This window comes from Mustela erminea, chromosome 2 (genome assembly GCF_009829155.1).
Source record: "Mustela erminea isolate mMusErm1 chromosome 2, mMusErm1.Pri, whole genome shotgun sequence".
NCBI classification, from domain to species: domain Eukaryota; kingdom Metazoa; phylum Chordata; class Mammalia; order Carnivora; family Mustelidae; genus Mustela; species Mustela erminea.
Window position 1 is genome coordinate 55,145,305 of NC_045615.1, and position 13,722 is coordinate 55,159,026.

At 35.3% G+C, this 13,722-nt stretch overlaps 1 pseudogene; it reads left to right on the top strand.

Annotated features, from left to right (window-relative positions):
- The first annotated feature begins 1,719 nt into the window (after nucleotides 1-1,719).
- Nucleotides 1,720-12,732, top strand: LOC116582138 (annotated as a pseudogene).
- The last annotated feature ends 990 nt before the right edge of the window (nucleotides 12,733-13,722 follow it).

Below are 13,722 nucleotides of genomic sequence, written 5' to 3' on the forward strand. Positions count from 1 at the left end.
ATTATATTTATACATATCCTCATGAAAGATTTAAATAAAAGAGAAGAAGAGAGATTATAGGAGAAAAATGCACTAAGGAGCTAAAACTGAGAGAAATGAAATAAATATTGTGTGAGAGTTATGTGTTCTCTGAACTTAATACAAAGAAAAGGGAGGTGACTGTGTTTCTTAACAAAAAGAGTAGAATAATGATGGATAAAATAAGGACTACTCCCATGAAAACCCTAGAGCATTACATGCATTTTCAGCCAAGTGATTAAGTGCATTAACTAAATACAATAAGGCACAAGCAACCATAAACATCTAAGCTGCTTGAGATATATATACTCAAAAGCAAAATCAACATCAGATGAAATTTTAATGTACTTTTTATGATTCTTACTACAATAGCTTTATAGAACAGTGTTGAATGGGGGTTGAGGGTGGAGTTGAAATAACTGAATACTAAGACCATTGATTTGATGGTTTATAATCATCACTCTGTGCCTTCACAAATGTTGGAAGTCCTTAAAATTCAGATCTAGACAGGCATAGAATTATAAACTAAAGAACATCAAAATTTTAAAGATTTTTTAAGATTGATTTATCTATTTGTCAGAGAGAGATCAAGCATACAAGCAGGGGGGAGCAGCAGGCAGAGGGAAAAGGAGGCTTCCTGCTGAGCAAAGGCCCTGAGGCAGGACTGGATCCTAGGGTCCTAGGATCATGACCTGAGCCAAAGGCAGAGGTTTAACCAACTGAGCCACCCAAGTGTCTCCAAATACCAAAACTTTAATGTATAGAATACAAAGATTTTTAAAAATTAGTGCAAAGATTATACTTTGCTCTGGGAAAAAAGACTATTTCAATCAACTTGTGTGTGTGTGTGTGTGTGTGTGTGTGTGTGTGTGTGTGTGTGTGTGTTTTAGACTTTTTTTTAAAATTTCTTTGACAGAGATCACAAGTAGGCAGAGAGGCAGGCAGAGAGAGAGAGAGAGGAAAGAAAGCAGGCTCCCCACTGAGCAGAGAGCCTGATGCAGGGCTCGATCCCAGGACCCTGAGATCATGACCTGAGCCGAAGGCAGAGGCTTTAACCCACTGAGCTACCCAGGTGCCCCAACTTGTGTTTTTGTTGTTGTTGTTTGTTTTTTAATACTCACATAAAATAAAGCATCTGAAATGTGACTACATAAGCAAATGTGTATTAACTAACATCCAGTTGAAGCATTTTCCTGAAACATACATGTGGTAAGTTGTAACTGTTCCTTAGAACAATGTATTACTTAAAACATAACTTAGAAGAAATTGTACTAGTTACCAAGCATGCTTAGATATAGTCTTAAGAAAAACATGTGCTGGCCACAGACCTCTGGGGAGAGGACAATATATGATCTTGAAGCCCAGAAGCTGGGGATGCCTGGCTCACTCAGGACAGAACCGCCTGCTTCATTTTTCCATTATCTCCCCTTCCCTGGAAAGCACCTGTGGCTAATTAGATGATTGCTTTGAATGTGCTGCTCAACTATGAGTTTTATACAGCTTGACCAGATATACTTTGCCTTCTTTCTCTTTCATCTACAAAGCATATGATTAATGTGTAGTCTTCTTTGGCTTCTTTGTTAATTACCATCTATTATCTAATAAACACGGGACCGAGGAGTTGTTCCGGGCGACAGTCTTTTCTTCTGTCATCCCCTGCTCCACTGTGTTGCAGCTGACTTATTTGTGTCTCCTTCTCCGATGCGCCTTCTGGAAGTGGCAGTAAGTGAAGTAGGAAGAAGCAAACAGACTACCCTTAAATCAAAGACACTACTAGTAGAGCAAATGGATTTTGTTTGTTTATTCAGTTTTTGTTTTTTTCTTCCAGTATATATTCATATATTCCATATACTCCAGTATATATTTTCAAAGGCTATGCTGTCAGTATAATAATTATCATAATCATAATAACATAATATCAATATCATAATAACATTATGATTTAGATACTGTTATTCTCATTTTACAGGTGTATAAATTGCAACAGAGAAGTTAAGTAACTTGTCCAAGAGTACAGAGATTTATTTAATGCTTCTATCCATTCATCCTTCTTTTTCCCTTCTAATTTCATTCAGGAGCATCAGGCTGAGTTTCCAATGTATACTTGCACCTCTGATGTGTACCTTAACTTTTCAAAGATTAGCAGACAAGTTTGTTAGCTCCACTATGCCCTCTATCTGATTCTGTGATATTTGCTGTCAGTTACAGGTCACCATTAAGCCTTACAGAGAAAAAGAGAAACAAATATTGTTTTCTACATTTATGTGGCCTTAGACAAACAAAGACAAAACAATAATTAAGCAAAGAAAATCAAAATAAGATACCCATCCCAATGTTCATCAGAAATTACAACCAAAATGATAGAAAATTTTGATCGGAATGGCATTAAAAGTACAGATTGCTCTAGGAAGTATAGAAAATTCCACCAGTATTTTTCAAAAAGCTGGAGCTAATAATCCTAAAATTTGTATGGAATCAGAAAAGCCCCCCGAATTGTTAAGGAAATTTTGAAAAACAAAAATGAAACTGGTGGCATCGCGTTACCTGATTTCAAGCATTACTACAAAGCTGTGATCACCAAGACAGCATGGTACTGGCATGAAAACAGACACATAGACCAGTGGAACAGAGTAAAGATCCCAGATATGGACCCTCAACTCTATGGTCAAATAATCTTCGACAAAGCAGGAAAAAATATACAGTGGAAAAAAGACAGTCTCTTCAATAAATGGTGCTGGGAAAATTGGACATATAGAAAATTTTTCTATATGTAGAAGAATGAAACTCGACCATTCTCTTACACCGTACACAAAGATAAACTCAAAATGGATAAAGGACCTCAACGTGAGACAGGAATCCATCAGAATCCTACAGGAGAACATAGGCAATAACCTCTTTTATATTAGCCACAGCAACTTCTTTCAAGACATGTCTCCAAAGGCAAAGGAAACAAAAACAAAAATGAACTTTTGGGACTTCATTAGGCTCAAAAGCTTCTGCACAGCAAAGAAAACAGTCAACAAAACAAAGAGACAACCCACAGAATGGGAGAAGATATTTGCAAATGACAGTACAGACAAAAGGTTGAAATCCAGGATCTATAAAGAACTTCTCAAACTCAACACATACAAAACAGATAATCATATTTAAAAAATGGGCAGAAGATATGAACAGACACTTCTCCAATGAAGACATACAAATGGGTATCAGACACATGAAAAAATGTTCATCATTACTAGCCATCAGGGAGATTCAAATTAAAACCACATTGAGATACCACCTTACACCAGTTAGAATGGCCAAAATTAGCAAAACAGGAAACATGTGTTGGAGAGGATGTGGAGAAAGAGGAACCCTCTTACACTGTTGGTGGGAATGCAAGTTGGTGCAGCCACTTTGGAGAACACTGTGGCGATTCCTCGAGAAATTAAAAATAGAGCTTCCCTATGACCCTCAATTGTACTACTGGGTATTTACCCCAAAGATACAGATGTAGTAAAAAGAAGGGCCATCTGTACCTCAATGTTTATAACAGCAATGGCCACGATCACCAAACTGTGGAAAGAACCAAGATGCTTTCAACAGACGAATGGATAAGGAAGATGTGGTCCATATACACTATGGAGTATTATGCCTCCATCAGAAAGGATGAATACCCAACTTTTGTAGCAACATGGATGGGATTGGAAGAGATTATGCTGAGTGAAATAAGTCAAGCAGAGAGAGTCAAGTATCATATGGTTTCACTTATTTGTGGAGCATAAGGAATAGCATGGAGGACAAGGGGTGTTAGAGAGAAGAAGGGAGTTGGGGTAAATTGGAAGGGGAGGTGAACCATGAGAGACTATGGACTCTGAAAAAAATCTGAGGATTTTGAAGGGGGGGTGGGAGGTTGGGGGAGCCAGGTGGTGGTTATTAAGGAAGGCATGCATTGCATGGAGCACTGGGTGTGGTGCAAAAACAATGAATACTGTTACACTGAAAAGAAATTTAAAAAAAAAAAGATTGAAAATTTGCCTGAATATTTCTGAGCAAATTTAATTAAGATCAGCCTTTTCATTGAGTTTTTTAACACAAATTGGTATAGGAAAAAAATGAATACCCACATTAATTTATCAAGTCTTGCAATAATATGCTGTTAGACCCATAAGCAACCTTATTTTACACATGAGGACAATGAGTCCCAGAAAGTCTGTTATTGCCCAAAGTCACGCCATTGGAATTAGGACATAGATATCTTTTTTCTTATTACACATTTTTTCCATTAGCTGTGATTTTTGTAAATGTTTATCTTCAACATTTTTGTTCACAGATGTTTTCTTTGACCAAGACATTAACTTACAATTTCCTAGTCTCACTATTTTTCTTTCTTGCATAAAATGATGAATACTTACCTGTGAAGTATACATTTGAAAAACATTTCAGATTACATTAGGCTTTAGTAGAGGTACAAGGTACTTTTTTGAAGTACTAGGTGCTAAATAGTACTAGGTTCATTTCACTAGAATATAGTCATATATTACTTGTTCACAAAATAATTAATGAAATTTCTAGATCATTGACACTCAATAGCTGATTTTGTCATAAAAAATCTCTCTCTCTATATATAGAATATATAGAAATAGATATATATAATATATATTATATATAGAATATATATATATATATAGAATATATAGAAATATATATATATTCCTACTTAGGCATACTTATATACATGCATATATACAACATATATATAATCTTATATACACAAAATATATAAATAAATATAGTCCTATATATATACAAAAAATATATATAGGATTCCTACTGAGGCATATTTATATACATGCATGTGCATACACAAAACCTGTTACATAAGTAAGTATCAGGGACTCAGGGATTTCCTCAAAGACAGTCCATGAGCCTGAGCTATGGGTCTCATTTTAGACCACTGTTGAATTCTTCTTCTTTTTATTGCATATTACATATTCACATGTTCACATTACATATTCACATATCACACAATCACAATGGTAATGCCCATTTTCTTGTACAATAGTATAAAATAAACCTCTGAAAGTTGGTAGAAATCATATCGTCTTTGGTCAAGTTTACCAGTCTGATTGATAGCTGGTGAGGGCTGTTGAAAATGAAAGAAGTAAATGACTTACAAGATGTTTTGGAATTTATTAGGTGCTCTATTTACCCATGTCACCCCTATTTCCCATTTTCATAGATGATTCACATTCAGCTGCATTCATCATGATAGAAAGAAAAACTTGAGTTTACAGTATTACCACTTTTATCATTATATTCTAGATAATAAATTGAACCTTAATTTTGAGAATCTTCATATCATGTAAGATATAAATAAAAATCTTCAGAAAAAAACTGACAACACTTTTTGAAGATTTTCCTAAAGTAAGGAACAAAGCGAAATGCTCCTGGGTTGAGAATATTGATCCCAGTTCTACCCTAAAGCAAATATTTTACTTTGAAATAGAAATCTTCAAAAATAAGGGTCTGTAATGGACCTACTGACAGATCCTTGGCTATGGAGTTGCTATTGGGTACAACTATAATGACGTACATATTTCTTTGTGAAGGAATCGAAAGCGGTAATGATAAAGCTTAGTTTTATCATATTGAAATTCTCTTTCTCTCTCTCTTTTCTGTTTTGTTGTTGTTTTTTTCCTTTTTTTTTTTTTTTCCTATTTTTAACCTCCAGGGAGAAAAACAATTAGAGACAGACAATCTAGCTAAATAGACTGGGAAACAGCCTTGCTGTTTCCCTGCTTCATTACCCTTCCTCTTTCTTCTCTCACATTTTCCACAAATGGTTTGATTATGTTTACCTGACATCCTCATACTTCCCCGCTGACTGGCTGTGGGTGCTTTGAAGCCAAGATACACAATGTTTGCTACAAACATTTAGAGTCCTTTGTAAAGAGGCCAGTCTTTGTGAATATGTAGTTGTAACTTCAATACGTCTGTGACTGTAGTTTCCCAGAATTCAAAAGCACTTTCTGAAACTAGCCTTACACAATAGTTGTAAGTGGAAGCCAGATTGCTCTGGGGTGCAAACGCTCCATGTTAGCTAAGCAAACGCGGTGTCAGAGGTTAGGAATTCATGCCATGAATAAGAAGCATGCCCCCTAAAAGGTTGATCAAATGTTGAACTCCTTTATACTTTCAGAAGTCAGGGCTTTTAGAAATATGGCTGCCATGTTTTGATGCCCTTTTACTCCCAAATCCAGCAGGATAATGGCCTCTAACTGTTGCACTGAAATAAAGTGCTTTTTCTAAGACGAAGCTCTTTACAAGCACAGTCTGGGATGAGAGCTACAGAGAAATAACAAGCAGCAGAGCTGATTTTCCTGAGCTCTTTATGGACTGAGCCATAAATCTATAACGATGTGAAGGCTTCAGAGATTTCATAGTTGCCCTCATAAGAAATAGACATCATTCTATTTTCTGACAGTTCAGGTAGTAGAAGTAGGCACATTTTCCCCATTGTCACCAGGCTATGAATCTGAGTAACTAATCTACTGATAATTAGATGTGATGCCTCAAATTAGAAACCAATATTACACGTGTGAATTAATGGCATTTCATTATGTATTACTGTCACCATTAATAAACTGTGACTAGATTAAGCTTTTCAGCTCTGAGGTAACTCAGGAGAGTTCTGTTCAAGTCCAGTTTCAATCAAGGATAGTATGAAATGATGAATGTAGGAACCGAAATACACTGAGTGTATCTTAGAGGCAAAACCATCTGGAGTTTCCAAGCGTGTGTGAGTCAAATTACACTCATGCTGGAGATAGCAGAGCATTAGAGAAGGAAAGGTAAATGAGGATTTGGAATCCTCAATGACTCTTAATCTGCCCAACAGATTAAATAAGTCATACTCATAGATTTTAAGTTAGACTGGTCACAAACTGACCCAGTTCATTGAGTAGAAGGAACTTGGTCTGGACTCATGAAATCTGAATCCCTGAAAACCAAGCTTTGTTTAGCCAGTGATAAAACTGAATCAAGAGTAGAAGCTGAATTTAATAGGGACCCCTGTGATTCTCCCTTCTCATTTGCAACCTCCAGCTTCACTGGATTGTTCCAGATGAGCAGGTAATATTTGTGCAGTGAATAAAAAACCACCTTCCCTACATCTTCACCCCCTTTCTCAAATCATACCAAATTTCCAAACTCAGTCTGATATTTTAAATGAGAAGAATTGCTATAGCCCTATCTCTGCATTAGTTGAGCATGGAGCACAATTTTGGTCAGGTCAGATGATTAAGCAAAGGAGAGAGACACTTCATTTTTGCCTCTGTCAAGGGTTGGCCTTGACCTGTCAATTTGGAAAAAAAAATTCTCACTTTTTTGTTTGTGTGTGTGTTGGGGGGCACATATCCCTAGTTTACCACTGGTAAGGGTACTCCCCCTGTTGTGTCTAATGATGTATTTTATGGTGACTAATGTAACACAATTAAAAAAAAATGAGATTGAGAAAGCAATTCACTTTTCAGATTTGGAAGATTACCTCTTCCAAATGGATTTTGCTATTTTCACCAAACACATTTATTTACACACATGTATGAATCTCTTATTTTTTACTGTATTCCAAATTTTTGTATTCTATTTTTTCTCCAAATTATCCATCTGTCATCCTAACTTATCCCCTCCCCTATTCTCCTTAGATATAATAATTGTTTTAAAATTATAATTTTCTCTTGGAACACATCATGATTCCAGGTAGTACCCCATCCCCTGGCCATTTAACTAAACTTAATCATGGATGGTGTGTCTTTCTCTTAGCCAGACATGGTTTAGATGGTACAGGTTTCATTCTTTTAGTTTCCTCACACTAACATATATAGTCCTGAATGACGTGAAATCATGGATTTCTCTTCCAAAATCCACTGTAACTTTTGAGAAGTTCAGTGTACCTTTAACTTGCCAAAGCTGTTGTAAGCTCTATTCTTTCAGTTAGTTAAATTTACAACCAAAAAGCAGTATTCTCTTTCCCTTTTTTTCTATCATTTAAAAAAATGTGATTAGTTTGCTCCAGAGTATTTCTTAATCTACTATGAATCTATGAATTTTTTTTTTTGTATTATAATCCCTAAATGCCATGCAGTTTGTCTCTGCAAGAACCAGTGTGCTGATATTACACTCATGGCTTTGAAGATTCTAATCTTCCATGCGGTTCTATTCACTCCAGTAAGAATCACCTTCATCAAGCATCCGTTTCTCTTTCAGAGGCCAATGTATCTTTGTAATTGCATCTCAAATTAAATTTATATTTAAGGGATCCTCTTGTGACTGTTAATTACTGGATTCAACAAAATGAGAAAGGAGGAGGAGAATTAAATTCATCTATTCTGTGCTATTTATCTTATATGCATCCTCTCATTTTATTTTTTTAAAGATTTTATTTATTTATTTATTTGACAGAGAGAAATCACAAGCAGGCCGAGAGGCAGGCAGAGGGAGAGGGGGAAGCAGGCTCCCTGCTGAGCAGAGAGCGAGATGCAGGGCTTGATTCCAGGACCCTGAGATCATGACCTGAGCAAAAGGCAGAGGCCTAACCCACTGAGCCACCCTGTGACCCCACATCCTTTCATTTTAGATTCAGAGCAAACCTGAGGAGGAAGGAGTTACATTTCCTTTACATAAATGAGGAAAGTGAGACATACATACTAAGAAATTTTCCTAAATTCCTAAAGCCAAAGAAACTTTAGGCCCTTTATAATTCCCTGTTCTATAGAGAGGCAGGGGTATATGGAGGGTAGGAAAAAGGTGAGGAGAACTGTTTGCCACTGCCAAGAAACAAGGATACTATACCTAAGGTACTAGGTATCTGCTTCTTTTATTAATTCACACATGTATAGTCTCTAAATATTTTTACCAATATTTGCACAAGCAGTGTGTTGAGTACCTGAGATATAAAAGAATATTACAGAAGAAAATTGAATGAAACACTGTGAAAATTAACCCATTTTGAAGATTATGTGCTAATTGTCCATGTATATTTATTGAATGTATATTTATTGAATGTATATTTATATAACATAAATGATGGAGGAATCATATTAACATTTAATAACATAAATAGACATGACTAACAATCATTGAGATTATAAACTGCACTTACGTGATCAGTCACATCCTGCTGACAATTTAATTTCTGCAAATATACTTGACAAACTGAATTAAAGTGTACATTGAATGGAGTATGAGGGCTTCCTTTTAAGTACTTTGTTATGGCAATATGCAATAACAATATGAAACAATAAACGACTATTATAAATATTGGGAAAGTATTGTTTTGAGGAATAACCTACAGATAAAGGCAGTAAAACATGATAGATTACTTTTAAGTTCACAGAATTACATGTTTCTTTTATCACTTACCCATCAAAAAAAAAAAAAAAGTTAAACATTACCTGTTATATTCAAAGACATTGAGTATAGCTTGGAGGCAATAAAAATTCCATTATTGTAAATATTTAATTTATTTAGAGTTCAAAATACATATTCTTATTTATGAATGATATAATGTAGAAGTGGAGAAAGACCAGTAAAACATATAAAAAGATAAAATGCTGAGATTTGGAGATTAAAAGAACACCTACAAAATGGGCTTTGATACTATCACTTGGAGGTGCACTTGTACAAAGATAGGTAGGGTTGAATAGATTTGTCATGTAGAAAGAGAAAACTCTATAGATCACTGGCCACTGACTCATTTCCTTGTCCTCACACTAGATCTTCCTTAGGGCCTCTAGGGTATGTAGTCACTTTGTGTAAGTGGTGGATCTCCTGCCATTGGAGGGCTCCTGAGTCCAGCAGGGCCAGCCAGTGCTGGAGTTTCTTTCTAAGGGTTTGCATCAGTCAGTTAATACTACTCAAGCAACAGCTTGTTTGGTTTGACTAATACAATAGCAGTCAAATGGTCTGCTTTTCATCTGTGTTTTATTAGCTAAGAACAATGGTCTACTGTGAATTTCAACTCATGTGTTTCAACAGTATGGCCTTGATGGAGGATAGCAGCGGTAAAGAAACAACCCAGTCATCCATGCTCCTATGATGTAAAAAAACAAACAAACAAAAAAAACAAAAAACACCAAAAACCAAAACCAAAAACAAACAAACAAACAAAAACCATTTTGTCTTGAGGTAGAAAGCAAAGACAAATATGCAGTGTTTTTTACCTATTAGTATGAAAGAAAAATTTTAATAGCTGGTATAAGGGAAAATAATGACTAACTTTCATGTAAGAAATTTCTTTGAAATTGAAAAAGTGCATAATAGAAAGAAGAGAATTAAATGAGAATACTGAATCCTAATTCATTGGATTATAGTCTTTTAGTAGGAAAAAAAAGAATTATGTTAACTAATACTGTTTACCATTTACCATATGCTTCCCTGTTCTAAACACTTGACAGATGTCATCTTCATTATCCTCAAGACACCAGAACAAGAGAGGTCATATTATTATCACTATTTTACAGATAAGTATCTGAGGCTCAGAGAGGTGAAGTAAGTTTTGTGAGATAACAGTAAATTTCAGTACTGAGGGTTGACAATGACATTATAATAAATGATTCAATAAAAGCCAACTGCCCATATTCATTTAGATCAATACTAAATGCTAATTATAATAATAGGAGTTAACAAGGAGCAAGTGGGTGTACTTCCAATGGTTCACCTGGCTCCGTTCTGGTAACAACTTTCTGGAACAGAAATTTCCATTTTTATCATTTTACATTTGAAGAAAGTAAGGCCTGGAGAGGTTAGATAACTTTTTCAAAGCCACACAAATGGTAAGTGTTCAAAATGAGTTACTTGGACAAACTACCCATTTTAACTCCAGAACTATTTATCTTATCTACTATTATATATAATTTTATATTCTAAGAAGTCATGTCATACACAATTCTAACATACACATACTTAGATGTCATTTTGTCATTACTCACTATATCTACACAAAAAACAGGAATGCAAGAGTACAGGAAAAAGAAAAATCTTCATGCACACTATAACAGATTACTCGCCTTCTGAATATTCCATAGAAATATTTCAAATTTTATGCTGCAATAAAAAGGACTAGTACAACTTTTAGACTGTTGACCCATGCTGGTTCAAGATTTTTAGTGTGAAAAATAGACATCAAAAGTGGACTTCTACACGAAATACATTGTCCTATAATTTGTGTCTAGATAAACACACAATCGGGTTTCATACAGTATAAATATACATCGTTTAAATAATTCATAATAGCTAAGGGGATTGAAATAAATAAAAAGTAAGGTTGCTAGCCTTTTGAAATAGTTGCTAGAGTCTGTTTTTCTTAAAAGCCAATATTGCTCATATTAACTTCTCCTTTTTCCTATGTAATGTTCAAGGACTTATAAAAGAGCATACTTTTTAGCCTTTTATTTATTTATATGAGATAATTCTGGCATACATACCACCACTGGCTGTAACAAATGTGACAATGGAGCAAATAAAACTATGCTTCATTTATTAAGTTGCAGACTAGTGCTATTCAGTTTGTAACTGGTTTCTGGAAATAACATATTTTTGGTGATGAGTTGCCTGGCTTTCTTCAGAGCTTGAAAAAACTGGAAATGTAGATGGGAGCTACAAAATAGTAATGATATTGTCTGGTTTGTAATGGCCTTGGCCACTCCATTGGACCAGTGCTTCGGAGTCATATTATGGACTATTCCAGTCTACCACAGCTCAGGGATTCTTTGTTTTCTCTAGGAAGCCACAAAATAAACTGGCCCATTTTCTTAGGAGAGTAATTTTAATATCCTTTAAAATATTTTCATACACAGACACAGATATGTCATGAAAAAGAGGGGAAATCCCCAAATGTTCTTAAAAGACTTAAAATTCAAGTATACATAAAAGTCCCTTATGATTCCATGCCTTAGTCCCCCTTTTGTCATTATCAGTACACTCAATTTGGGCTTCTTAAGAGCAAACGTTTGGAAATCCCAGGAGGATACCTTGGTAAGATATATGTAGGGAGAAGTTATCTCCCCACCAGTAAGGACTAGGATAACAATCTTTGTTTTCTTCCCTGGCAAGCCAGCACTGCACAGTTGTTCTTAGGTCTCAAGTTTTTATGACAAACTAGTCCCCAGCCAAGGGTAATTTTTTGCAATAACCCTTGGTCACTCACAGATTAGAATGGGAGCTCATACAACTAACTTACAAAGATGTCTTAAGACTATACACTTATTAGAGTACATATTTGAGTATTGCCTCATTTATCAAAAAGAGAGAGATTTGGAACTGGTTTATAGCTATATTTTATTTTACTCACCATGTTTTCTTACAAAAAGAGATGTGGGGCTCTTTTTTCCAGTGCTAATAGAGCTCTTACAAATAGGGAAATGTTCCTAAAAGTCGCCTGACTTTCTGCAAGAAGTGTGGCAAGCACCAACATCACAAAGTGACACAGTTCAAGAAAGGCAAAGATTCTCTTCATATCCAGGGAAAGCAGTGTTATGATGGGAAGCAGAGTGGCTATGTGGGCAGAATAAGCCAATTTTCTGGAAAATGGTTAAAGCTAAGTAACATTGTGCTAAGGTTTGAATGTATTGAGCCCAGCTACTACAAATCTAAGAGAATGATGGCTATTAAGAGATGCAAGCATTTTGAATTGGGAGGATATAGAATAGAAAGGGCCAAGTGATCCAGTTTTAAGCTTCATATTTTTTATACTAGGAAGACAATAAAATCTTGAGGATCCAAAAAAAAAAAAAACCCTTATTATCAGCTTCTCTTGAAACAGAAAGACCTGGCAACAATTTGCCCACATTCTTGAATAGTGACAATCTGTACTACTCAAATATTGAGTGGCACTTCATGCAGATTCTTTGTTCTTTGGTTGGCCACACTCCCCACCACTCCCTATTACTTACCGATTTCATTCACCTTCTCTCATTTATTTCAGCTCTCTGGCCTTTGACTATCAACACAATTAAAACAAACACATACTAATTTACCATTTTGAATACTAAGTCATCCATTAAGTACAGCTTTTTTAGTCCAAATGACTGAACTGCTTATGAATGGAAATGGCCTATGATATATGCATCTCACAGTAACATTGATCCATTCTTTGCCAAATATCAGTGTAGATACATTATTTTTTAATTAATGGTAAATTTCCAGGTCAAAATAATTAAAGGATGAAAAAAAAGAGAAATTGCTTAGAGAAATTGAAATTGATTATCTGCGTTTCTCAAGCACAGAAGCATAAGCATATTTTGACTGGGAAAAGACAATGTCAACAATTTAACTACCTTATGAACACTGGTGATTCAATTTTCAATTTATAAGATGTCCAACAAGAAGTAAGTTTTAGGCCTTATCTCTACCCATAATGTCCAGAACCTTAAAAAAAAAAAAAAAAAAAAAAAAGATTTTATTTATTTATTTGTCAGAGAAAGAGAACAAGCAGGCAGAATGGTAGGCAGAGGCAGAGAGAGAAACAGGCTCCCCACTGAGCAAGGAGCCCAATGTGGGACTTGATCACAGGACCCTGGGATCATGACCTGAGATGAAGGCAGTGGCTTAACCGACTGAACCACCAAGGTATCCCAAATGTTTAGAATTTTGACTTACTTTCAAAATGACAAATATGCATGGTGTTGGTAATTTTACCAAAATTTGTTTTATATTACTTGACCT